At 44.4% G+C, this 12838-nt stretch overlaps 1 protein-coding gene across 1 annotated transcript in view; it reads right to left on the bottom strand.

Moving 5' to 3' along the window:
* The window catches only part of SGSM3 (small G protein signaling modulator 3), a 46094-nt gene extending 34285 nt beyond the window's left edge, over positions 1-11809 (bottom strand). The window contains exon 1 of the mRNA XM_028115598.2: positions 11730-11809. The gene's annotated coding sequence lies outside the window, so the exon portion shown is untranslated. The remainder of the gene's footprint in view (positions 1-11729) is intronic.
* Between the last annotated feature and the right edge of the window lie 1029 nt (positions 11810-12838).

Genomic DNA, 12838 nt, shown 5'->3' with positions numbered 1-12838 from the left:
ACTGCCCCATAATTCACAATTTTCTCTTTCCACCTTCCTCTCAGAGGAAGTAGTAGTCTTCCTTCCTTCGCAGGCTACGTCCTCCACCCATAATAACCTTCCACCGTTTCCCAGACTGCATCTCCAGCTTCCTCTCCGCTGGCTTCAAGCGCAGCGCCCACGCTCAGATCGCCCGCATAGTTAATTACAACAAACCCAAACAAAGCAACGTGGACCCACTCAAACCTACCTGTTGGCTCTGCCTGCTCTGCCACCCTGCCACGTTATCAAAGGCAGAGTCGAACCCTGCAACCACGCCTCCTCAGTCAACCTGCTCCTTAGGCTTCTCCCGCCTAGCTTCCTCCCTTTGCACCCAGACTTTCTGAAGTCTCCAGTGGTCTCCTTGTCACACATGGAAGCCTCTTCCTTTGGCTTCATTTCCTTAAACTCCCCGAGGCATCTGACTGCTGACTCACCTGGGTTTCTGGCAACTGTTCTGACTCTGAGAGCACGAACCGCACTGGTTTTCCTTCTCTACTTAACTGCTTCTTTGCTGACTCCTCTTCTTCCCCCTGACCCTCAGAAAAGACATTCCCCAAATCAGGCTTCTCTTTCTCAATCCACTCCTAATGGATTCCTACTCGGGAATCCGTTCCTGTTCCTAAGGGGGACTTCGCTATCACTGCTATACAGATAGGCCGCAAATCTCCACCTCTAGCCATGGCAACACTCCTGAGATTTCCAACTTCCTGCTGGACGGCTTTGACTTAATCCATTACACACTCGAAACCTGTTTTTCTCAAATGAATCTATTTTTATTCTATCCCAGATGATTCTTTTTGATTTTCCTATTTCTTCTCCGAAGACTCTCAGATTCTAAGCTTTTAGGGGAATTTCTGGCTCTCACTTTTGTCTTATTTTCACACTGAATCAGTTGCAAAGTCTATTGATTTTATGTTTAAAGTATCTCTAAGCATCTCTATCTCCACTGCCTTAATCCAGACCCTCACTGACACTTTTCTGGGCTATGGTAAATCTCCTGACAGGTTTCTGTGCCTCCAGACTCTTTCCATTCATGTTAAATAAACACTGGATTAATCTCTTGCTGAAGCACAGCTCTAATTACAGGGTTCCCTCATCATCTTCAGTGGCCCCCAATCTACCTTCTGAGTCAGCTCCTATTTTCTCTGCACGTACCCTATGCTTCAGCCACCTGGACCACTCACTGCTATCTCAACATGTCTCCAGATCTTTATTCATATTATTTCCTGCTTCAAAGGCCACCTCCATTTCTGAATGTCCTGATTCTATCCATCTTTCAGTGCTCAGCTCAAATGCCACTCCTGTGAAGCTTTCTGTAGTCCTCTGAACATTTACTTGTACCTATCTAATGCCGCATACTTACATTTCTCTCATTTTTAACTAGTTGTGTCTACCTTAACTCTAATAACCTGGAAGCCTCCTTAAAGCCTGAATCCTCTGTAGCATTTAGTACTTAGTAGGGATTCAATATATGTTTGCCAAGTGACAGGAATACACCTTCCTTAGTATTTTTGGATTTGGTGAAGAAATCTATGTTCACTTTATAGATACATGGTACAGTGGGAGCAAGAAGTCCTAGGTTTGACAACTTGTTCTGCTGTGTGGCCTCTGGGTAAAATATTTAATCTCTCATAGCCTCAGTTTCCCTATCAAGTAAATTACAGTATAGTGCCTACAGATTAAAGTACTGAGAAAGTACTTAGAACCCCTAGCACAGTTACACATACTTAGCGTAGAGAAAATATTTTCCAAAGATGGGCCACAACAATATAACCTATCTCACATGTTTGTTGTTTTTTTTTTAAAGTAGGCTCTACGCCCAATGTGGGACTCGAACTCACGACTCTGAGATCAAGAGTATCACGCTCTGTCAACTGAGCCAGTTTTAAGATGACTTAAAAATAAAATCCTGGGGCACCTGGTGGCTCAGTCGTTAAGTGTCTGCCTTTCAGCTCAGGTCATGATCCCAGGATCCTGGGATCTAGCCCCGCATCAGGCTCCCTGTTTGGTGGGAAGCCTGCTTCTCCCTCTCCCACTCCCCCGTTTGTGTTCCCTCTCTTGCTGTCTCTCTCTCTGTCAAATAAATAAAGGAAATCTTTTAAAAAAAATTTTTTTAAAAAATAAAATCTTAAGAAAAAAAAGATCGGGGCGCCTGGGTGGCTCAGTCCGTTATCTGCCTTTGGCTCAGGTCATGATCCCACAGTCCTGGGACTGAGTCCTGCGACAGGCTCCCTGTTCACTGGGGAGTCTGCCTGTCCCTCTCCCTCTGCTCCTCCCCTCCACTCTCCTCCCACCCCACCCCTCCCGGGCTCATGCTCTCTCTCTCAAATAAATAAATAAAATCTTAAAAAAAAAAAACCAGACTGTTGTTTTGAGCCACTAAGTTCTGGGGTGACTGTTACAGAGCAAGAGATACACTAAAGAACTGGTAATACATCCAGCTATTATTGATACAATGCCACTGTAAATTCCAGTTTCCTCCTCCCTTTTTCAAACTGACAAGACCTCATCTTTTTACTGTAACCTCACATAGCAGGCATCATTCTTTCATTTAACATAATGAGCGCTTACTCTGGGTCAGACCCCATGTTAGACTCTGGAAGAGAACAGTGAACAAAACAAAATCCCTGCCTTGTGAAGTTTTTAGCCTAGTCAGGGTAGAGAGACAGCCAAATGAATCCATAATGTCAAATAACAATTATTGTTATTTAATAAATTACACAGTAATTTATACATAATGCTAGGTAGTGATAAGGGCTCTTGTGTTTATTACTTGTCCTTCTAGAAACTAAAGGAATCTATATTCTACCAGAAAAGTACAAAGTACTCAGAACCATCTCAGTTTAAAATAAAGGATGGAATAATATTTTCTGTTTTGTTTCCAAAACATTTCTGAACAATGCCTCACGCATTTGTTGGTCTTTCTGGCCACAGTGGCCAAGTAAATCTATAAACGCCAGGTCCCTTCATTAGATCTTAATTGCTTATTTTATCAAAATAATTTGGAATTTTTTTTGTTCTCAGTAAGCTTCTAGATTCACCTCTTAAATTTTGTATAATTAATATTTTAGTTTGCACTTTCCAGTTCCTAAATGCAGTATCTTGTTATTATTAAAATACTTATGCTTTTCCCAATGGTTTATATAGATTAGTAAAATTTTCCTGTAACTTTTCCCCAAGCACTTGGTTCTTCTCAATATGGATGAATATAATGTGCTTGTATTATGTGAATCCATGTGAAAAGAAAATATAATTTATAAAAATAAAAATTGAAGCAACTTTTAAATATACATACCTCATAAAAATACATTTGCACTCTGCAATACACATTTAGTTAAACTCACTTCCGAACTTTACCATCCTGTTTATTTGCCTATAGCATTTTCTACCTATTCTTGAATCTCAAAACAAAAATAAACCAAACACACCAAAAAAAAACCACTCACACAAATCCACTAATATATTTTCTGGTTATAAAAGTCATAGATACTCATTGTGGAAAAGTTGGAAAATTCACACTTAACAAATGAATAAATAAATAAATGAATAAATAAATAAATAAATAAATAATAAATAAAGAGGCACCTGGCTGGCTCAGTTGGAGGAGCATGTGATGCCTGATCTTGGGGTCATGAGTTTGAGCCCCAAGTTGGGTGCAGAGATTATAAAAAATAAGTAGGGCTGCCTAGGTGGTGCAGTTGGTTGAGTGTCTGACTCTTGGTTTTGGCTCAGGTCATGATTTTGGGGTCATGAGATCAAGCCCCACTTCGGGCTCTGTGCTGAGTGTGGAGTCTGCCTGAGATTCTCTCTTCCTCTCTCTCTGCCCCTCCCACTCGTGTGATTAATCTCTCTTTCTCACTCACGCACATACCGCATAAAGAAAATGTTAACAATCACACAAAACATTTCCATCATCACAGAGAATTCTACTGCACAGTGTTTCCCTATTATACCTCCTCCCAGGACTGGTTTTTGTAGTGGATATATCTGGTCTCTGTCCATGGGATTACAATTCCATTGACCAGGCAAATATACACACATGAAATGACAAACACAAGGCCAGTTAAAAATAAGAGAATAAACCACAAATATTAATCAAAGTTCAAAGAAATAAAGAGATAACTACAGGTTGATATGGAAAAGCCTTCATAAAAGAGACAGATATTTATTTATTGACTTAATTCATTGAGGGATACGTATACATTGCACTAGGCACTATAAGGGCCTGACCTAAGCAAGATTTAGAGGAACTACAGTTTGACAACGAGATTAACTGTCAATCACCACCCTCCCCCCATTTCTGTCGTTAATGAGCTGTATGATATTGGGATCTCTAGTCCTTATGAAAGGGATGATCTCACACTTCCAGTCCTAAAGTGCTGTGATCCAAAGAGAGAAAGGCACCAGAGAGTAAGTAAAAGCAACTGAAAAAGATCCAAAGTTCACAGAATGAGCTGTGTTCCCAGGACACAAAGTAGACCCAATGGTGATTTTGTGTTGAGGAAATAGTCACTCATTCAACATACATTTACTGAGTGCCTACTATGTGCCAGGCACTGTTCTAAAGTGGTAAGGATACAACAGTGCTCAAAACAGATAAAAATCCCTTTTTTCCCCTAGAATCTGGCATTCTAGAGGGGAAACAAGTAATTCAAAAAATAATCAAGATGCTATATTGTATGCCAGGTGATGATTAGTGCTACAGAGTAAAATGAAACAGGAAAAGGGATAGGCAGTTTCAGGAAGTGGCTATTTTAAATGAGGGGGTCAGGGCGCCTGGGGGGCTCAGTCAGTTAAGCGTCTGCCTTCAGCTCAGGTCATGATCCCGGAGTCCCCGGATCAAGCCCCACGCTGGGCTCCCTGCTCAGAGGGGAGTCTGCTTCTCCCTTTCCCTCTGCCCCTCCCCTTGCTCCTTCTCCCTCTGTGTGTCTCTCTCTCTCTCGCTCACTCTCTCTCAAATAAATAAAATCTTTTAAAAAAATAATAAATGAGAGTTTCAGGGAAGGCTCAATGAAATCTGAGTCAAGACCTGAAGAAAGTGAGAGGCTGAGGGAAGCAGAGATCTGGGGGCAGAGCAAAGAGCAACAGATAGCTGTAGTGAGGCAGGAACAGAGGACACCAAGCTGGCAGAGGAGGGAAAGGCAAGAATGATTTATTCTAGACTCATCTCTAGGTCCGAGTGTGCAGACACAGATTTCAGGATTGAAGGGAACTTTATAGGTCATTTAGTACAACTAACCATTAGATTATTAAACCCACCCTACTCTTCCCAAGGGACCATCTTGTCTTGGCTTGAACTATTTTTTATTTATTTATTTACTTATTCATTTATTTAAAGTAAGCTCTACACCCAATGTGGGGCTTAAACTCACCACCCCAAGATCAAAGGTCAGACCATGCTCTACTGACAAAGCCAGCCAGGCACCCTGGCGTGAACAATTTTAGCGTATTTATCTACCTCCACAGACCAAGATAGCCTATCCATCCTTGAACATCTCTGCTTTTAGACTTTAATTAGCACAGAAATCTGTTTTCTAGTAACATCTACTCTTTATTCTTATTAGGGACGCTCTGTACACTACATGCTTCAGATGTCTGAAGATGAAAACCTTCAAGTCTTCTCTCATATTTCTCTTCTCTTCAGGTTAAAGTTAACCAGTTGTTTTAACTCTTTTCTAAGTGACATGGCCTTATGTCATGTAACAGTAAGTTAAGGGAGTCTCAAATGCCAGCCAGAAAAACTGACTTTGGGTAACTTATATTATGTAATACAGGATTTATTGGAAAGATACAAGGTAGGGCACAGAACTGAGGAAAAGCTAAAGAATCAGGTCTTTGAGGGGCGCCTGGGTGGCTCAGACGTTAAGCATCTGCCTTTGGCTCAGGTCATGGTCCCAGGGCCCTGGGATCAAGCCCCACATCGGGCTCCCCGCTCAGCGGGAAGCCTGCTTCTCCCTCTCCCACTCCCCCTGCTTGTGTCCCCTCTCTTGCTGTGTCTCTGTCAAATAAATAAATAAAATCTTAAAAAAAAAAAGAATCAGGTCTTTGGAAACAAACACAAAGCAGCTCCAATATCCACATATTAGGAATTAATCCATGGTTGTGATGAAGGAGGTTTGTCACCGTGTCATTCAACCTAAGATTCAAATTAAAGGAGGAACACATCTATTGGCCTAACCTGGTCATGTGCCCACCACTTAACTCGGTCAGGGATGGACTGTCCTCAAAGCAAAACGGAGTTGCTATTTCCAGAAAAACCTAGACTGGATGCTGAGCCGGCCAAAACAACTTATGTACACTACACTCTTTCAAAATGTGATGCCTCAAATCCAACGGAAGAATCAGTCGGGAGGAGGAGCAAAGCCAAGGTATTCCCCCCCACACTTGCTGTATGAACCTTGGGCAAGTTACCAAACTCTGCCTCAGTTCCTCTCTGTAAGACAGTGACAGTCACAACAATAGTTTGTTGTACTTGTGGCAACCAAAGAAAATGTATGTGAAAAGCTTTATAAACTCAAAGCTACCTATAGTAGCCAACACTTACTGACCACCTGTCGCATACATAGATTATTTTAGGTAATCTTCAAAACCACCCTATGAAGTAGAAGGTTAGGAGCACAAACTCTGGAGTCTGACTACCCAGGTTCAAACCCTCACTCCCATCACTTATTTGTGTGACCTTGAACAAATTACTTAGCATGTCTGTGACTGTTTCCTCACCTTAAGTGGGGGTAATTCTAATAATATACGGAGTGATTGTGAAGACTGAGGTAATACAAGTACAATTCTTAGACCTATGCCTAGTACATAGTAAACACCCCAAAATATTAGTAATACTGTGACCGGTGGTGGTAGTGGTAGTTATCCCAATTTTACAAATGAGCAAAATGAGGCACTGGGAAGTTATAGCACTTGAATTAAGTTTTCAAAGTTTATTTATTTATTTTTTAAGATTTTATTTATTTATTTGACAGAGAGAGACACAGCGAGAGAGGGAACACAAACAGGGGGAGTGGGAGAGGGAGAAGCAGGCTCCCTGCAGAGCAGGGAGCCCGATGCGGGGCTCGATGCGGGGCTCGATCCCAGGACCCTGGGATCGTGACCTGAGAAGGCAGCTGCTTAACGACTGAGCCACCCAGGCGCCCCAAGTTTTCAAAGTTTAAAGTGGTAGAGCAGAATTTGAACTTCATCGTAGGTATTCTTAATTACTATACTCCACAGACTTGAAAGTGGGAAAAAAAAAAAAAGTGGTATTTGGACTTTAACCCTAAAGTCAAGTCACACAAATTAAGGATATTTACAAATGAAACTCAAACACAAGAAGAGGGAAATGAACTGCTGATACATATCTTTAGAATTTTAACTAGAAGCCTAACCAGCTATCTAGAAAAGACCAGGAATACTCCTATCATTTTGTTAAGAAAAAATCTTCTCTTAGCCCTACTGGAAATCAGGCCCTTCCCAGAGGTAAGCCTTCTGATTAGAGCTTTCAATCTTTTTTTTTTTTTTTTTAAGATTTTAAAGTTACCTCTACACCCAACACGGGGCCTGAATTTATAACCCCAAGATCAAGCGTTGCATGCTCCACAAACTGAGCCAGCCAGGCACCCCTTAATCTCATTTCTAACGTTATTCTTATGGACAAAGTTATTTAATGATTCCAAAGAAGTTAACTTCCTAAAACAATTCACATTAGCAGAGGAAAAAACACACACACAGAATACCTGCATCACACTGTGAAAAAGCAGAAATATGTTTATAACTGTGAGAGAGGCATAATGTTAGAAGACCCAGTTAACTGTGCCTACCAAAAAAAGGTAAATGTCACTCCTCATTTATGAATTATGACCATCAAGGAACCTAATGTTCAAAAAGAAGGAGAGGTGATATGTATACTATTCAAACAACAGTGTCTTCAAAATCAGTTCATGACCCACCAAAAGTAAGCTTCATTCAGTCTTATGGTACTGAGAGTAACTACCATGTTCTGAATACAATATCCTATGAGGTATTCATTCATCAAATATTTATTGATCACCTACCACTGTTCTAGAAGACAGAGGTGAGGAGGTGAAAAGATAAAGGCCCTACTCTCACAGAGCTTACATTGTAAGCACGTATTTTAAAAAAGAAATTGAGGCTCAGTTCCCAGGTCTGTTAAACTCTAAAACCTACACCATATTTTGACTGTATCATCTCCCACTGGCGAGATTCGGCTTCTAAAAGTCGACACCGAAACATGCAGTCCTGACAGCCCTGTCTGCAACAGTTTAGGGTTCCTCTCTGTTGGCAGTTCAGTGTCACTTTCCCAGTGAAGTGTTCTTCCCCCAACTTCCAACAGCAAAGACTCCTGGGTCAGCAGTTTAACACTGTTTGTCATACTGACAAGAATGAAATTCTTTTTCTTCTTCATTAGTCCCCAAACTCCCTCAAGGCAAGAACCATGTCTTAGCCTCTCTATATGTCTAAAAGATGGTACAGCAAATAGTCAATAAATAACTGAGTGGAGCTCATGAGAACATTTCAACAGAATAGAGGGTGGAAGCTAGATTGCAATGAACTAAGGAGTCAAAGAAATAGAGGGGAATAGTGTTTGTTCTTCAAGAACAAGTCAAGAAAGGAAAAGGAGGGAAACGGAAGTAGTCTGAAGGAGAAATGTGATCACAGGAAAGTTTTATATTTTTTTAAGAATGAGAAAAATCTGAATATTATTTGTTGGTAAGGTAGTACCGCACAGTAGAAAGAACAGGGATGGCAGAGTCAGGCTTGAATTTGAATTCTGGCCCCGTCACTTACTATGTCTGTGGGCAAATCTGTACTTCAACCTACACATAAAATGAGAATAATACCTACACCTCACTGTGACAATGACAGCATGTGGCAAACAGAAGTAATCCAATAAATGGTATCGATGACTATTACTGTATGCAGAAGCCCGCACTCCGGTGTTCTAACCCCTCCTACGTGGCTCGTGCTTCAACGCGGATTTCCTATCTCAGTCTATATGTAATATGTGATGGCAAAGAAACAGGATCCTTATTTCGTCTGTGTGTACCACCCTCTGGGCTATTCCACTTCTTTGTGACAGTCTGGATGAGCTCATGAATGGCTATTATGGAAAATTACTGATGTCACCAGCTGAGGAAATAGAGAATCTGGAGAACAAGCAGATGAAACTGATGTTAAATCATCAAATGTACAAGATTCCTGGGCTCCTGCCAAAACTCAATGAGAACTAGGAAGAGAGAAACCGAAAACACAAACACACAGAACATTGTTTAACTTCCGAAGCCAACAAGGTGTTCCCAGCATCCACCCCAGGCACAAAAAGATGGCTGTATTATGATAAAAGAGATGGTTCTCGGGGCGCCTGGGTGGATCAGTCAGTTGAGCGTCCGGCTCTTGGCTTAGGCTCAGGTTGTGATCTTACAGTCGTGGGATCAAGCCCCGCATGGGGCTCTGCACTCAGTGCACAGTCGGCTTCAGATTCCCTCTTTCTCAAATAAATAAAATCTTTAAAAAGAGAGAGAGGGAGAGAGAGAGGGAGAGAGAGATGGTTCTCTCCTGAGTTCCTTTCTCAATATTTCACCTTCATGTCAGATTCATTTCTGTGAGGTGCTACTTCAGTACACCAACTTTTCTGTCATCTGACAAGTTTCCAAATTCACAAGATTAGGTATGCTTTTTTTATATTAAAATTTTTGTTCACAGCCTTTTAAAGTTAATGCTCTTGTGCTCACTTCAGCAGCACATATACTAAAGTTAATGCTCTGATCATGTTCATCTGTTACCATATCTGATCAACAGAAACACCTCACACCCTCCTCCTAACCGAATCACACATCTCCATGCTTAAAAAGAGACAAAGGGAAGAAGACTAAAGCCCAGGCTACTGTGACAATTAGTGCTGAAAAGCTACATATAGCTAGGACTATCGGAATACAGGAGAGATACTGACTTCCATTTAGAATCGATTACAAATTAGTCATGGAGAACAGAAATGAATATATAAAACAAAGATGATATAATTACTGATTAGAGTTCAGAGAAAACTGGAAGGAAAAAAGATGAGGAAGAAAAGAAGTAAGAAATGTATGTGTATCTACTAACTTTTTTTTAAAATTTTATTTATTTATTTGACAGAGAGAGACACAGCGAGGGAACACAAGCAGGGGGAGTGGGAGAGGGAGAAGCAGGCTTCCTGCCGAGCGGGGAGCCCGATGCAGGGCTTGACCCCAGGACCCTGGGATCATGACCCGAGCCGAAGGCAGACGCTTAACGACTGAGCCACCCAAGCGCCCCATGTATCTACAAACTTAATTACAAACATAATCACTAAAAGCTACAAGTAAGGGCACCTGGGTGGCTCAGTTGGTTAAGCGTGTGACTGGGTTTTGGCTCAAGTGGTGATCTTGGGGTCAGGGGATGAGCCCCAAATAGGGCTCTGTGCTGAGGGCGTAGTTTGCTTCAGATTCTCTCCCTCTCCCTGCCCCCCGCCTGCTCTCTCTAAAATAAACAAAAAACATATATATATAAAATAAAAGCTACAAGTAAACAAGTCAAAATTGGAAATTCCGTTTTTGCGAATCAGAGTCTTATCAGGAACTTGAGTTTACCAAGAAAGAAAAAAGGTAAAGAATATTCCAGGACACTTTTTTTGTTTGTTTAAAGATTTTATTTATTTATTTGACAGAGAGAGACACAGCGAGAGAGGGAACACAAGCAGGGGGAGCAGGAGAGGGAGAAGCAGGCTCCCCGCTGAGCAGGGAGCCCGATGCGGGGCTCGATCCCAGGACCCTGGGATCATGACCTGAGCCGAAGGCAGACGCTTAACGACTGAGCCACCCAGGCGCCCCCCAGGACACTTCTAATAACCCACCAAAACCCCAAAAGCCAGCAACCCACCACAGATTTCACGTGCAGCACAAGACTGGAAACTACGCCAGTCACCCATCACAGAAAAGAAACTTTAAAACATCTTTTCTTCCTCCGTATAAAAAGCATCCTGGATCATTAAGTATAATTTTCGGAATTCCAATCCTAACCACTCTGAGCGACCTCGGCTAATACATGCCTCCTCAGTTTCCCCAATGTTCAGATGCACACATTACCGCGAGTCTCGGCCCGAATCTGAGCCTGTGTTCTGACTCCGCACCTGAATCTTCAACGTCAAGTCACAAGTTAAACCTGAGGAAGAGCCCGCAGCTTAAATGTGCCCGAGAAAAAGAAAAAGAAAAACAGTCCCCCCACCCTCCCCCGCCTGAGGTGCGGTTTCTGTAAAACCGCTCGCAGCTGCTGAGGGGGAGGTATGTATTCTGGCTCGAGCCCCCAGGACACGGAGGCTCGGGCGCCGGTGGCCCCCGCTCCCGCTGGTCGCGCGGGGAGGCCGCCCCCGCTCCGGGCGGGGACGCGGGGGCTCAGCGACACGCGGGTCCGAGCCCCGCCGCCGCCCCGCAGGCCCCGCACCCGCACCGCCAGAGCCCGCGCCTGGCGCCCGCGGCCGGAGCCCCAGCCCACGCGGGCACCTGCGAGGTCCGGCCCCGCCGATCTCCCGGCCGCGGGCGGTGCTTCTCCCCTCGTCTGCCCGTCAGTGCGTCCGTCAATCGGTCGGTCCATGGCCGCCCCCGCGACCCCACCTGAGGGGCAGGTGTGGGCGCCGGGCTCCACAGACCCAGCGAGCCTCCGCCGACCTCTCCCTCCGCACTCACCTGCCCGGCGCGGGATGTCCAGCTGCCCGGCCGCCGCCAGTGCCCCCACCACCTTAAGGCCAAGCCGGGTCGGCTCGCGGCTCCACCGCTCGGACCCAGTCAGCGCTCGGTGGCGCCACCGCGCACGCGCGCCGGGCCGAGCGGGGTGGGGGGGTTGCCGTTGAGAATGCTGGGGGCTGTAGTCCTCCCGGGTCAGTGGACTGCGGCGGCGCTGGGGTCTGCGCGCTCCCGGACAGCACGCACGAGGCTCCTTTCCGAGCCGAGACCCGGTCCCCCGACGGACGTTGGGGGGAGGTGGGTCGCACAGAAGTCTTTCGAAGCCCAGCGATACCCACTGGCCTTCGTCTGCCTTGCAGCCCGAGGAGCTCAGGGCAATATGGGCTGGACCAGCGGTTAAGGATGCGGGATAGAGGGGCGCTTAGGTGGCTCTGTCGTTAGGCGTCCGCCTTCGGCTCAGGTCATGATCCCGGACTCCTGGGATCGAGCCCCGCATCGGGCTCCCTGCTTGGCGGAAGCCTGCCTCTTCCTCTCCCACTCCCCCTGCTTGTATTCCCCCTCTCACTGTGTCTGTCAAATAAATAAATCTTTAAGGGAAAAAAAAAAGAGTATGCGAGATAGATGGGGCAGGACTCTGGAGAAGAGCAGCCCTTACTTGACGCTCATTTTCTAAATATTTAAGTGCCTTTTTCACAGGTGTACAGAACCAGCCCTAGACCAGCCTGAACCACTCAATACAAGTCACAGGCCCTGCAAGGAGCCACAAATTGGAACAAATTTGGTTGAGGGCCTGCCGGAGAAACTCACTCCCCAGGCATGTATAACGCAGAGGCTGCGTTTGGGTCATTCAACCATGCTAACGCTTAGCTCATCCATAAAACGAGAATGTGAACTTATGGTTGTGAGAACTAGATGCTGTTTGAGAAAATGTTAAAGTACAGTACAAACGAACAGTCCAGGAAGGTAGTAGGCCCATCTCCATTTGATATCCAGGTCCTAGTAGATGTCAGATTCTATCCTGAAAAGAATGTGTTGGGGTGCCTGGCTGTCTCAGTCTGTAGAGCATGGCATTCAATCTTGGGGTTGAAGTTTGAGCCCCACGTTGGGTGTAA

This window comes from Eumetopias jubatus, unplaced genomic scaffold (assembly GCF_037043125.1).
Source record: "Eumetopias jubatus isolate StellerSeaLion01/CBP00866 unplaced genomic scaffold, mEumJub1_p1.0 scaffold_8, whole genome shotgun sequence".
Lineage (NCBI taxonomy): Eukaryota > Metazoa > Chordata > Mammalia > Carnivora > Otariidae > Eumetopias > Eumetopias jubatus.
The sequence above is the reverse complement of the archived record's forward strand: the minus strand, read 5'-3'. Positions and strand labels throughout refer to the sequence as shown.